The sequence below is a fragment of the Quercus lobata genome, chromosome 12 (genome assembly GCF_001633185.2).
Source record: "Quercus lobata isolate SW786 chromosome 12, ValleyOak3.0 Primary Assembly, whole genome shotgun sequence".
Lineage (NCBI taxonomy): Eukaryota > Viridiplantae > Streptophyta > Magnoliopsida > Fagales > Fagaceae > Quercus > Quercus lobata.
The window spans coordinates 32999081-33014057 of NC_044915.1; positions in this window are offsets into that span (position 1 = coordinate 32999081).

The window sequence follows — 14977 nt, forward strand, 5'->3', positions numbered from 1 at the left end:
TATTCAAAACCGTTTGTTTTATTCTTTCCATTAATAACTAACCTACTGGTGATTCTTATCTACCTAACTCATTGAAAGTTCAGTTTCAAGTCCACTCTCTAATAAATTTATTGTTTTGGGCTCATTGGGCCATTGACCATCCGCTTGGGTTGTGGAGCAAATCGTGTCCTTACAATTGGCGCCATCTGTGGGAAATTGAACATTCTTGAGCTTGATCAACCATGGTAGGTTCAGGACTAAACCGTAAAGAATCTGTGGGATCCCAACGTCAAGATCAATTCCTTAATCTTGAACGAAGGAGAAACCGTGAAGTTAGTGTACACACCACCCATACAAGCAAGAGTCATTCTAGAAGTGGGAGTCATGTGTCCCACGGGGAAAACACCAGGAACATGCAGCTGGAGATAGATCCTTTACAGAGGAAGCTACACCGTAAGCAATGGAGAGGAACTCCTTTAAGCTCAGAGTCTCCCTCTGATGATAATGGTAGTTACAAGCTCAGGTCAAGAAATCCTTCTAGTGAGTCTTTGTCTTATGATAAGGATTGCCATCGTAGGCAGAGGGGCAGAAGCTTGTCACACAGGGGCTTGGGGAGAAATGCTATGAGTAAGGCGTTGCGCCAAATTTCCAAATCTCCGCTCACAAGAAGGATTGAAGGGGGAAAACTTCCTCGGTGGTTTACTCAGACAACATTTACCATGTATAATGATAGGACGGATCCAGTGGAGCATGTAAGCCATTTAATCAAAGAATGGCTGTCCACTCGAAGAATGAGGCCTTTATATACAAGGTATTCCCATCTAGCTTGGGGACAGTGGTGATGAGATGGTTTGATGGGTTGAAGGAGGGATCAATTAGCTCCTTTCAAGAGCTTACCAAGGCCTTTGGGGCCCAATTTGTTACTTGTAGTAAGATTCCTCATCCCTTGGATTCCTTGCTGTCTATAGCCATGCGAGAGGGAAAGACCTTGAAGACGTACTCAAATAGGTATTGGGAGATGTTTAATGAGATAGATGGAAATTTTGATGATGTAGCAATAAAGACATTGAAGGTCGGCCTGCCTACTGAGCACGATTTGAGGAAGTCTTTAACAAGGAAGCCTGCCTGAAGTGTACGTTAGCTCATGGATTGAATTGATGAGTATAAACGGGTTAAAGATGATCAACAACAGAGAAAGGGGAAGACGAAGGTAGTTCCCCAAGACCGAAGAGATTTTAGGTCAAAGAGGCATAACAATAATCGCTCTAGGAGAGATTTTGCTTAGGGATGGCAATTTTTGCCTGACCCGCGGGTACCCGGCCCGGCCCAACCCTAATGGGCCGGGTTTTACCCGGTCCGATTAGGAATAGGGTCAAGTATGGGTTTTTTTTTTAAAAAAAACCCGAAGTGGGTCCGGGTCAGGTCTGGGTTTTAGCAAAAAAATCTGAGACCCGACCCAAAACTCGGCCTAGAAGAAAACCCGGTACCCTGAAATTACAAAAATACCCTATGTATATATATACCTATAATCTAACCTTAATCCCTCATTTCTTCAGCACTCATAACCCCCTCCCTCAGTCCGACGCTCACTCTCCCTCAGCTTAGTCCCTCACCCTCACTCCTACACTCCGACGCTCCCTCACCCTCACTTCCACACTCTAACACTCCCTCACCCTCTCTCTTTTCGAATCCTTTCTCAATTTACACACTAAAAGATTAAACTCCAAAGACTCTCTCTCTCTCACAAAAACTCTGAGAAATTCTGAGTCTTCTAGAAATCTCTGGGCCATTTAGCATTGTAGACGACGAAGAGCCTTTCCATGGCATTGTTTCGTCGTCTTAGTCTGTTACTCTCGCAATTTTTTTTGCTTAAAAAGTGTTTGGGGAAAATGATTAGGGTTCCAGAAAACTTGTTCTAAGGTAACAACGATACACAACAACAATAAGTTCTTTTATATGTATGTATATACATTTATCTAATGTATGGATGGATGTTTGTGCTCTGTTTGGTTGATATGAAAATGTGATGAAAGAGAGAAAATGAGCTGTTAAATATGAGTTTGACGTGATTTTTTTTTTTTTTTTTTTTTTAGTTTCTTTTTACTAGGCTAAGGTTTTGATTGTTGGTGCATTGTTTGTTTGCTGAGAAAATGTAGGACAATAAGAAAAGAAATGGAAACGCTTTGGATTATTACACAAATGCTCAATTAGCATGTAGTGATTGCTATATAATAAAATTGAACTCTAACTCAGTTGTATTGATCATAACTTGAACAAGATGAGTCATGTGTTTAATCTCTGTTGTCCGATTTGTAAAGTTTTTTATATGATCTCACTCTTTGATGATAAAGAGGCAAAATGTATGATCTATCATTGCGATTTTTGGATTTGATAAAGAGGCAAAATGTTCAGTTTTTGTTTTAAAATTTTGGATTTTTTTTTTCCAGTGTTTCATTAAAATTTGTTTGGAGGTTTTGATTGTGTGGTGGTTCATTGAATTTGTTGTGATGATAATAATGTTTATTTGGGTTTTGGGTGGGTGAGGGTTTGGTTTATGGGTTAAGGTGTTTGTGGTGTTATTGGGTTTGTTTTGGTAATTAGGATTGGATTTGATGATAAGTAATACATTGGGGATGTTGAAATCAGTGAAACTAAGTCTGAAATATGGTAGTGAATTTTTGTACACATATCTTTTACCTGATTCAAGTCTTAAAGCATTCTGTTCCTTGGATACTAGTAGGAACCAGCTTTGGCTTGCTTGACTCTATGTCTGACTGTGGTGCTGCAGTGGCAGAATTACACAATGCTAGTGAGGGAACTAAATGTAATGGTCCTTGGATGCTAGTAGGAACTAAGGGTTTTGTAAATATTAGTGACAGCCCAAAAACAAAGACTCGCTTGTGATCGTAAATAATAGAGAGAGCTTAAGAATGGAGGCTCAACTCAAGTTTGTAAATAGTAACAAAGAAGGCTTGAAAATGAAGAATCATTTTAAAGATGAAGGTGGTGAGTTTGATTAGAGGTATGTTCCTTTTTTGGTTTAAATGGTTGGTTGAACATGAAAAATGAAGTTACTGAGCTTATTAGTATTGAATAATAATTGGCTTTCGGTTTGGTAAAGATGTTATACTGAATGAAGGCTGTGTGTGTGTGTATATATATATATATATATATATCTGTTTGTACATGTTTGAAGGTATTCAAACATGTTTGAAGGTATATTTGTTTGTACCCAAGCATCAGTTTTGTATATTCAGGGAAAATGGTTTTTATTTACTAAAGTTGGAGATGCAATAAGAATTGTCATTTCATGTAAACAACATAGTAATGAGATGAGGATGATATTGCAGGGCCTAAATGAATAGGGTGACTAGAACAGTTAGGCATAAGATTTAAAAATATCTTATTCTACAAAGGTTCTAATATAAATGGCATTTTAATCTAATCAGTTGATAACCAAATTTCAATGAATATAATGCTTATTAATGAACCTGTGGAACTACAACTATAAATCAACCTGTTTTCTTTTCAATATAAATGGCATTTTAAACTAATCAGATCCTGCGTGCATTTGGGTATGTGGTAGTTTTTGGTAGCTTGTTTGCTTATTAATTACTTCTTATTTGTATAAACAACTTGATAGTTTGGTCATGCATTACTTGTACTATGTAGGTGAAAGACACCAGCTAAAAGATCTCGGTTTTTTATGGGTGCTATGCATTATGTAGCGCTGCTCTGTATTTGCTGAAGATCACATAATTCCAGGGAATTTGGAGATCTTCTATTTAGTTTCAAGTTGTAATTTATGTTCAAACAGAAAAGAGCTGGGAAGCACAGGCCACACAGTTACATGTACAAGAAATTTATAAATTATGAGTTGTGTCACAATTGATGGGAGTTGTGTCACAATTGTCGAAGATTAAACATTTTGTATTAATTTAGTAGCTTTTTTAATTTCTTAGCCTTGTTGGATTAGTTTGTTGGTTTGCAATTATGCTAAACTTGTGGGATTTATTTTGTAGCTTTTTAATTTCTTGGACTCGTTGGACTTTTGATACTTATTTCTTGGACTTGTTGGATTTATTTTATTTTTATGTTTAGCTGGTGATTTTAGTTATGATTTTCTTTAACAGGTGATTTATTGATTTATGATTAGTAGCTTATGATTGGGACTGATTTGGCATTTGGGCCATGTTATCTAGGCTTGAATGAGAATATGCAGGCTTGAATGTAGGCAAAAATAAATTTGGGCTTCAATTCTTTTTCTTTTTTTTTGGTTGGGCCACGAATTAGGCCCAATCCCTTAACAGGGCCCATGAGACCTGGCGGGGGCGGGTCCGGGCCCCAGGAAAAAAACCCGCTTAGTAAACGGGTTGGGTCCATTGCACGGGTTTTAGCTTGCGGGTTGGGTCCATTGCACGGGTTTTAGCTTGCGGGTTGGGTCCGAGTATGGAAAAACCCGGCCCGAACCCGACTCATTACCATTCCTAATTTTGCTGGACATACTGGGCTTGCCATTGCCCAGGTAGTCAGCACGATGTTTAGGGAGCCTATGCACCAAATCTTGGAAAGGATAAAGAATGAGTCATACTTTAAATGACCAAATAAGATGGGAGGAGAACCTATGAAGCGTAATCAAAGTCTTCATTGCCAGTACCATCAAGACCGAAGACACATTACAGAGGAGTGTAGGATTTTACATGATCACTTGGAATAACTGGTCAAAAGTGGGAAGCTAAAGCAATTCCTGTATCAACCAACTGGGCAGGAGAGCCAGGCAGGGTCGGCACATCAAAAGAATATTTCCTCAAGACCACCCTTGGGGACAATTAGTGTTATTCTTGTTACCCCAGGTCAAACTAGTTCTTATCCATCCAGGGTTATGTCCATACCATGGCCATACTCTGAGGATTTGATCCTTAATTCCAAGAGGGGAAGAATGGAGGTCTGACTAGCTCTGAGCTTCTCTGATGAGGATAAAGTGGGAACTTTTCAGCCACATGATGATACCTTAGTGGTTACCCTCCAGATAGGGGGGGTATGATGTGAAGAGAGTTTTGGTGGATCAAGGCACAAAGGGCTTAAGCTGAAGCCTGAGGACTTGGTCAGCTATGATTCCCCTCTGGTGGGGTTTGATGGGAAGATGGTTATCCTAAGGGACTAGATCAGACTGCCTGTTCAGACAGGGTCAGAGATCGTGAAGGTGGATTTTATTGTGGTGGAAGCACATTCTCCTACAGTGCTATCATGGTGAGACCTTGGCTTCATGTTATGGGGGCTGTTTCTTCCACTTTGCACTTGAAGGTGAAGTACCCCTTAGGGGACTAGGTAGAGGAGTTGGTTGGGAGTCAGTCTATGGCCAGGCAATATTTGGTGGCAGTAATTAGACATCAGTCTGAGGGTAAATCCTCGGCCTTTACAGAAAAGGACTTATAGCAACCAAAGAAAGCAGTCATGTCCTCGGATACTGTGACAGAAGGGGCAAAGTGTGAAGATTTATAAAAAATCATAATTGATAACGACGATAAGTATTTCCAAGTGGGAGTTCAGTTGCCTACTCGGGAGAAGGAAGAACTGGTTGCTTTCCTTAGGAAGAATGTTGATGTGTTTGCATAGAATGCTTATGAAGCTCCCGAGGTGGATCCGAATTTCATTTGTTATCATATGAATGTTAATCCATCTGTCACCCCTAAGAAGTAACCACCTCAACACTCTTCTAAAGAACATTCCGATGTTGTCAAGGAAGAGGTGGTAAAGCTTAAGAGTGCAGGGGTAATAAAAGAAGTGTTTTACTTAGAGTGGTTGGCCAACATGGTGGTGGTAAAGAAGAAGAATGGGAAATGGCGAGTATGTGTGGACTTCATAGATCTAAACGAATGTTGATGTGTTTTCATGGAGTGCTTATGAAGCTCCCGGGGTGGATCTGAATTTCATTTATCATCATCTGAATGTTAATCCATCCGTCACTCCTAAGAAGTAACCACCTCGGTGCTTTTCTAAAGAACATTCCGATGCTGTCAAGGAAGAGGTGGTAAAGCTTAAGAGTGTAGGGGCAATAAAAGAAGTGTTTTACTTAGAGTGGTAGACTAACATGGTGGTGGTAAAGAAGAAGAATGGAAAATGACGAGTGTGTGTGGACTTCACAGATCTAAACGAAGTTTTCCCTAAAGATCCCTCCCTAATACCTAGGATTGACCAGTTGGTAGATGCAATAGTTAGTCATCCTCGAATGAGCTTTTTAGATGTCTTTCAGGAATACCATCAAATATCATTAGCTTTGGATGATCAAGAGAAGACTGCTTTTATAACGCCTACGGGGAACTACCATTATAAGGTGATGTCATTTGGGTTGAAGAATGCTAGATCAACTTATCAGAGGATGATGACTAGAATGTTTGAACCCCAGCTTGGCAAAAATATTGAAGTCTACATAGATGACATGGTGGTGAAAAGCAAGGCAGAGTCGAAACATGTGAGTGACCTCAGAAGTATTTTTAAAGTGTTGAGAGAACACAAGTTACGCCTTAACGCTTCTAAGTGTTCCTTTGGTGTCAGTTCGGGCAAATTTCTAGGTTGCATGGTAATCCATCGTGGAATTAAAGTCAACCTTGATCAAATTAAGGCAATTAATAATTTACAACCTCCTCGAAATCCCAAAGAAGTCTAGAAGTTGATAGGAATGATTGTAGCCTTGAACCAATTTATTTCTCGGTCCGCAGATAGATGTAGGCCTTTCTTCCAACTGTTGCACAAATGGAATGAGTTTGAGTGGACTGAAGAGTGTGCCTTAGCTTTTCATCAATTGAAGGATTACCTTTTTCAGCCACCCATTATGTTCAGACCCGATGAGAAAGAGGTTCTCTTTGCCTATATTGATGTGGCTCCCTATGCAGTAAGTCTAGTATTGGTAAGGCTGGAGAATGGAGTACAACGGTTAATCTATTATGTGAGCAAGTCACTACATGAAGCAGAAGTTCGTTATTTACCTTTAGAGAAAGCTATTTTGGCTGTGGTGCATGCTACGCGAAAACTCCCCCATTATTTTCAAGCTCATACAATTGTGGTTTTAACCCAACTTCCTCTGTCGGCATTGCTCCAAAAGGCTGGTTATACAGGGAGAATTGCCAAATGGGGGACAATTTTGGGGGCATTTGACATTAAGTATATGCCAAGGACCTCCATTAAAGGGCAAGTTCTTGCAGATTTGGTGACAAAATTTACCGAGTCTCTAGTAGAGACGGAGGACAAGGAGCAAAACTTGGGGGAAGACAAGTTAAGGTAGTTTCTCTACCAGAGCCTTCATCTTGGAAGTTGTATGTTGATGGTGCAACTAATCAAAGAGGATCTGGAGTAGGGCTAGTTATGGTGTCCCCTAACAAGATCGCTATTGAGAAATCTTTAAGGTTAGGATTCTCGGCCACAAACAATGAAGCCGAGTATGAGGCCTTGCTAATAGGGATTGCCATGGTTCAAAAGATGGGAGGAAAGGTAGTGGAAGTGTTCTCAAACTCAAGGTTGGTTGTAGGCCAAGTAAAGGGAGAGTTGGAAGCTAAAGATTTGAGAATGCAAGGGTATTTGAATCAAGCTCGGTGTTTGCAGTCAAGTTTTGAGTTTTTCACCATACAACAAATCCTGAGGAGCAGAAATACACATGCTGATTCTTTGGCGACTTTGGCAACCTCTTTTGGACAAAGCATACCTCGAGTTATACTTGTTGAGGATCTATATAAGCCCACCGAAGAGAGAAAGGAAAAGGTCCAAGTTCACCGGATCATGGTCGGACCTAGCTGGATGGATCCTTTGGTCTTGTTTCTCAAAGAAGGTACTCTGCCTGATGAGAAGGGAAAGGCGGATAAGGTACGGAGGAAAGCTCCTTATTTCTGGTTGTCCGAGAAGCAAAAGTTATACAAGCATTCCTTCTTTAGACCATACTTGCTTTGTGTCCATCCTGAGACAATGGAGCCATTGTTGGAAGAGTTACATGAAGAAATATGTGGAAGTCATACAGGGGGCAGGTCGCTATCACATAGAGCCCTTACTTAGGGGTATTGGTGGCCAAATATGCAGAAAGAAGCACGAGAATACATAAAAAATTGTGATCAATGCTAGAGATTTGCTCCTAACATTCATCAGCAAAGGGGTGTCCTTAATCTTCTGTCTAGTTCATGGCCATTCGCTCAGTGGGGCTTGGACATTGTCAAACCATTTCCTAAGGTTGTGGGAAACCAAAGATGGCTTTTGGTAGGAACCGATTACTTCACGAAGTGGGTGGAAGCTGAACCATTATCCAATATTAGAGATCTGGATGCAAAAAAAGTTTGTGTGGAAAAACATTATAACTCAATTTGGGATTCCTCACACCCTCATCTCGGGTAATGGGCTCTAGTTTAACAGTAAAGCTTTCAAAAGATACTGCTGTGAATTGGGCATTAGGAACAGATATTCAACTCCAGCTTATCCACAGGGAAATGGGCAGGCTGAGGCAGTCAAAAAAGTTATAGTGAATGGATTTAAGAAGAAGTTGGATGAGGCAAAGGGTAGATGGGTGGAGGAGCTACCACACGTTCTCTGGACATATCGGACTACTCCTCGTCGGTCAACTAGGGAGACACCATTTTCAATGACTTATGAGTCCGAAGCTGTGATCCCTTTAGAGACTGGGTTTTCGAAACTGAGGACGAGCTTATTTACCCCAGACAGCAATGATAGGTTATTGGAGAAAAGCCTAGATTTGGTTGATGAATAAAGAGAAGTTGCCATGGTCCAATTGGCATATTATCAGCAGAAACTTAAGCAGGGGTATGACACAGGCGTATGGGCAAGGCCATTAGCACCAGGTGACTTGGTATTAAGAAAAGTTGTGGACACTGCAAAGAACCCATCATGGGGAAAGCTAGGGCCCAATTGGGAGGGGTCATACCGCATTTCCTCAGTGGTTGGTATAGGTGCTTACTTTTTAGAAGATTTAGATGAAAATGTTATATCACGCTCTTAAAATGTAAATAACTTATGAATGTATTATTATTAATGAAAGGCAATCCTGCCATCTTTTATTTTTACTATTATATGTCGTGCATCTTATTCATTTAAGTTTTAAACATATCATGCATGGTTCCTCAGACCACATACCTTGGGTAAATTAACATTGCTTATTTATCTAAGTGTTAAAATAGAACCTTGATCATGTCTTGTTCCTTGGACCACATACCTTGGGGGTAAATTAACATTTCCTATTCCTTTAAATGTTAAACGGAACCTTGGTCATGCCTGGTTTCTCGGACCACATACCTTGGGTAAATTAACATTGCTTATTTATCTAAATATTAAATAGAACCTTGGTCATGCCTAGTTCCTCGGACCACATACTTTGGGTAAATTAACATTGCTTATTTATCTAAATGTTAAACGGAACCTTGGTTATGCCTGGTTTCTTGGACCATATACCTTGTGTAAATTAACATTTCCTATTTATCTAAGTGTTAAACAGAACCGAGGTCATGTCTGGTTCCTCAGACCACATATCTTGGGTAAATTAACATTTCTTATTTATCTAAATGTTAAACAGAACATTAGTCATGTCTGATTCCTCAGACCACATACCTTGGGTAAATTAACATTTCCTATTTCTTTAAGTGTTAAACAGAACATTGGTTATGTCTGGGTTCCTTGGACCTTATGCCTTGGGTAAATTAACACCCCATACTACTTGAAGTGTTAATTGAAGCCCTAGATTCGTTAGTTTCCTCGGGCTGCATGCCTTGGACAAATTAACATTCCATATTTATTTGAAGTTATGGATGGAATCTTGAAGTGCACCTAACCTTTTAAGCCAAGTATGGCAGGTACACAAAGTGTGTTTCTAAGTTAAATTACAAACTATCAATTATGAAGTGTTTGGAAGTTAATTTATTAAGTTGCCAATTGCATGAGATTTGGTAGTTAGGTTACAAATTGTATAGACACTTGTCAAGGTTGGAGACAATGCTATGTCTTAATTAGAAGAGATTGTAGATTGAATTTACATCAATGAAATTATAAGCAATAATGAGATAACCTTTCACTCAATATAAACACGCTGAAGATATAAAGAAACTTGATACTATTCATTAAGTACAGCCTTGGAAAGACAAAAGAAGTACATGTAAAAAAAAAAAAATACAATTATGGATAAAAAAGAAAATACATGTAACAGGAACATTTAAAAAGGGGGGGGGGGGGGGGGGGACAACAAAATATAACTAGTCCTATTTGGTCTTGGAGGGAGGAGGATTGGCCTTTGCTGCTGTCTTGACAGACACCTTGGGCACTGTTGCTTGAGCTGTACCCTTACCCTTAGGGTCCTCCTTGGCAACGAAGGGGAGGGTGACCAGTACCAGTTCTTGGCCTGGGAAGGCTCCCTTCTCTTTGGAGGAATCTTTGGGTGCAGGTGGAAGCTTAGCTAGCTCAGGCGCTGTCTCCTTTGTTGGCTCCTTCTCTTTCTCCGTAGCACTGGCTTGATTAACCTCTTTGGGAAGGATGGTTGAATGTGGAAGAGCACCAACAGAAGCAACCAAGCTAGGCTCTGGAGCTTTGGGAACAGCCTCAACTTGGGAGCTCGAAGAACTTGCTACTTGGAGGGCTGGGGATAGAAAGCATTTTTTGCTTTTCTTAGTATGGAAGAAGCATCCACCCCAGCTTGGTTCAGGGCTTCATTCCACACTTGGAGGCAATAGTCTCTACAAACCCTAGTGACTTAGGCCCTAAGGTTCTCCTCGGTCTCTGCCACCTCGACCTTGTATCCTTCCTGCTCAACCTTAGTTGTAGCCTCCTTTGCCTTTTCCAGCTTTTTCTTCAGAGCCCCTATCTGCTCTTTAGCCAAAGTAAGCTGGTCTTCAGTGTGGCACAATTGTTGGCGTTGGCTTTTTGCTTGCCTCTCGGCCCCCTCCAGAGCTGCCTTGGCACTCTTCTTGTCTCTGTTTGCCTCGGTTAGCTTGGTGTTAAAGTCCTTGATTCTCTGCTTGGCTAGTGTAAACGCCTCGACGGCAGCTATACGCCACCCCTCCACCTCCTTCATCTGCTTATGGGAGTCACTTACCAACTCCTCGGCGATGTGCGTTGCTTGGATTGCCTTTTTTTTTTTTTTTTTTTTTTATTTATTATAAATGTAAGTGGAAACAACGTGAACACTTAGTAAAAAAGAAGGGGCTTACCATCCGTAAATCCCTTTTCAGGGCTAGAAACACTTCATGTTTCTTCAATGATCTCAAGTCAGCCATGTCTTGAGGTAGCATTAGTGGCTACTCCAAGGCATTAGCCACATAACCTACCTTCCCTTGCTGGAAGTCCCTGATGGAAGAGTCCAGGGGAAGGAGCTCCATCCAACACCAAGGAGGGGTCCTAGATCTGGACCTTTGGGCAACGATCATGTCCTCTCTCCACGATTGCCCCCACACTTGAGGACCTTGTCTATGTTCCCTTAGCTATTTTGGCCCCTTTTTGGGGTTCAAGCTCCTTGGAAGGGACAACCTCTCCCTCCTCAACCATGTCCTTGTCCTTTTGGTCCCGTTTTCTCTTCTTGTCCACAGGTTTAGGTTGGGAAGTGTGGGTGGGAAGAGGGGTGGGAGGTCAGGTCTAGACGGCCACCTCTGGCACTGATCCTCTAAGGTGAGACTCGAGAAGCTTGAGCAGGCTTGTTTTGGGCTTTCTTTGTAGCACCATTGTATCAGGTATATCAGAAGTTTCCTGGATGCTGCTAACTTGTGCAGGAGGAAGTTAGTTGAAAGTAGCACTTGAAGGCTTTGGAGACTGAGGCTGGTCAAAAATTTTGAAATCCTCCTTAGAATTCGAAACCTCCACTACCTTGGCCGCTTCTTTAAAACCAAGTGGGAAGATGTTGCCTCTTCCTCGGTGCTGCACTGGGAAGGTAGTTCTATTAAATGAATGCCTTTAAGAGGAGGATCGATAAGGAAGCCAGGTACTGCAATATTAATTTGATGCAGTCGAGGGTCCTTCGCCTTGATCACGTACTTTGGGGCTTGGAAGCTGGTGGATATGGGCCTGTAGCCGAGGATGATGTGAGTCGCTCGCAGTTGTCTGTCGGTGTGGACAAAAATTTCTAACTGGAGTATCCTCGTCAGGTTGGGCTCGTTGACAAGATTGAAGCTTGGGACTGTAGAGTACTTATCTACAAGGTCGCCCAAAAACAAAAATATTGTTAGAATAGGAAATTATTGAGTAAAGAAAAATAAGTTTACAAATTAGGAAAAGAAGAGTAAAAACAAAAGAGAAACTGTCAGTGAGAAAAGGGATAGTGTTAGAGCAATAAGCCTAAACCTAAGCACCCCACCTGGTATCCCATCTCGTGTTGGGCAATGAAGTCCATCATGCCATTCACCCGAGATAATTAAGAAGTCTTTGTCAATACCCTTGTTAGTATCGGGGAGGCACGATATGAGCCTGACTTCAGGGACCCTAGTTTTCAGGTAGAATCCTTGGCCTTTGAGGTGCTAATAGTTATAGACCCAATTAACATCATGATCGGTGAGGTTCACACCCATCTTTTCGTTAAGGGTGTCTATGCTACCTAATATCCTAAACATATTAGTGGCGCACTAGGTCAAGCAGAGTCTATGAGCAATTAGAAAATCCCTAGCCCTCTACCCATGGGAATCCGCATCCCTCCCTCTATGAAAGCAATTATGGGGATTACCACTTCCCCTTCCAATCTCATGGCATGTCATTCCCCTTGATGGCAATACCGGATCAAAACCCCAGTTGGTATGTGGTAATGGGCCTTAAAGTTCTCTATGCCCTCTGGGGTGTCTCCTAAGTTAGCAAACCTACCCATTTGAAACGTAGGAGAGGGTGTTAAGAGAATAGGGTGTAAATTAAGAGGCCGAGGAAGAAAGGGTCCTGAAACTAAGAAGGAATACTAAAGGTTACTTACGAAAAAATAGAAGGGCTCCTCGGACTGATTCTTAAGAGTTAAAGGTGCAAAAAGTGGAACACCCATAATCTTCGAGCAATTTATATAAGGGTGGGAAAAGTAAGCAAGAGAGTTCCTGCTCAAATCCCAATAAAAATTTCTCCATCGTAAGATCTCCATCACACCATAGAACGTGGGAAATAGGACGCTATATGAATTAAATGCTGAAGCATCCCAGATGCCGAAGCGTCAGGAATGTGCCCCTTTCTACTTGATCTCCATCACACCATAGAACGTGGGGAATAGGACGCTGTATGAATTAAATGTTGAAGCATCCCAGATGTCGAAGCGTCAGGAGTGTGCCCTTTTCTACTTGAAAAGACACTTGCACAAGAGAAAGTGACATAAGCATAGGATGTATGGTTGCCAAAAATCAAAATCCCCTTCTTTCCGATGAGAGGAAGAGTGGAATTTCGAGAGGCTATTGTAGGGATGAAGGGCCCAAATATAGGTATTGGGCCATGGGCCGCGCCCGAGGACGTTAGATAACCCGAGGACAGACTAGTACAAGTGAAGGCAGACAGATATTGGGCCGAGGAAGATATCAGGTCATGATGAACAGGGGACATTGTCTGAGGAACATTACCTCCTCGGCCAGTAGGGTAGAGGCCGGGAGGCCAACTAGCCATCAAGTACTAGGTAACAGACAATCATGCTCGTAAGGATAAACATCAGAAAAGGATGAGACAAAAGAGAGTTGGGAAATATCTGAGAAGAAAGTTGCTACCACTGCATTGAATGCTCTGCATCTAACCCCCTGGCTGCATTAATGTGGAAGTGATATCTGAACAGTGACTTCAGCCTTACAGCTACCCCCAAAGATTTCAAGAAGGTGCTAATGGGACAAATGTCAAGAAGATTAGCAATCTGACCTACACGTGAAGGGCTGAGATGAAAGAAAGTGAGGGAATATAAAAGAGAAGAACCCCATCACAAAGGGGATGATAAGGAAAACTAGAGAAAAATCATTGTATATCCAAGAACTATAGTTTTTGTATAAGACTAAGAGAAATATATAAGAACAGATCTTCCTCGGACTTGACCGAGGAGAACTTTTCTTGTTCAAAACTGTTTGTTTTATTCTTTCCATTAATAACTAACCTACTGGTGATCCTTATCCACCTAACTTATTGAAAGTTCAGTTTCAAGCCCACTCTCTAACAAATTCATTGTTTTGGGCTCATTGAGCCATTGACCATTCGCTAAGGCTGTGGAGCAAATTGTGTCCTTACAATCATAATATTTAGTAATTTTGGTATTATATATTAATAAAAGAATTACAAGACAAGAAAAAATAAAAAATAAAGAAGCAAATTATGATTTATTAATGATAAGTAAGAGATTAGAGAAGCTTGCAAGAAATCAAGTTTTTATTAAATGTTGTGCTAATTGACCCTCCATGAGCTAATTAGTTACTTAGAGTAGCAAGCATCTTACCAAGTGTTTTAAAACTTATGTGGCATTTGGTATGGGAAATCCACATTACTCCTGGCATCCAGATTCCTAAGAATGTGATGCCTTGCAATCTGGATGCGTAGAAATGCAATTATTCCTATGTTTGGTTTAATTGTGAATCTAATAAGATTCCTAGGAATGTAAGATTATAATGTTTGGTTTATTCTTAGGAATTTTAACTGAATTATTTATTTTTTTCCATTCTATACTTAGATTTGTAAATCCAATATAAGTCTTTTTTTAAAAAAAAAAAATCTTCCTCTAGATAAATAATGAAAAACAAAATATAAACTATAAATTATGATAAATTCATTAGACTATAGTTTAAACTATAGTCTAAAAGAAGAAAAGAGGAATATATTAATAGAGTTATCTATCCTGTTTATGTTGTTTTGGCAGGAAGAGATAATGTTGTTTTGGTAGAAAGAGATAAAGACAAAGGAAAAGATATTGATGATTTATTTTATATTTTATCTCAATTACTTAAATGATAAGGAAAAAATGGTTAAAATTGTCAATTTATAAAAAAAAAATACAATTTTCTTTAATCTTGGGAATCTAGATACCAACTTGTTTTAA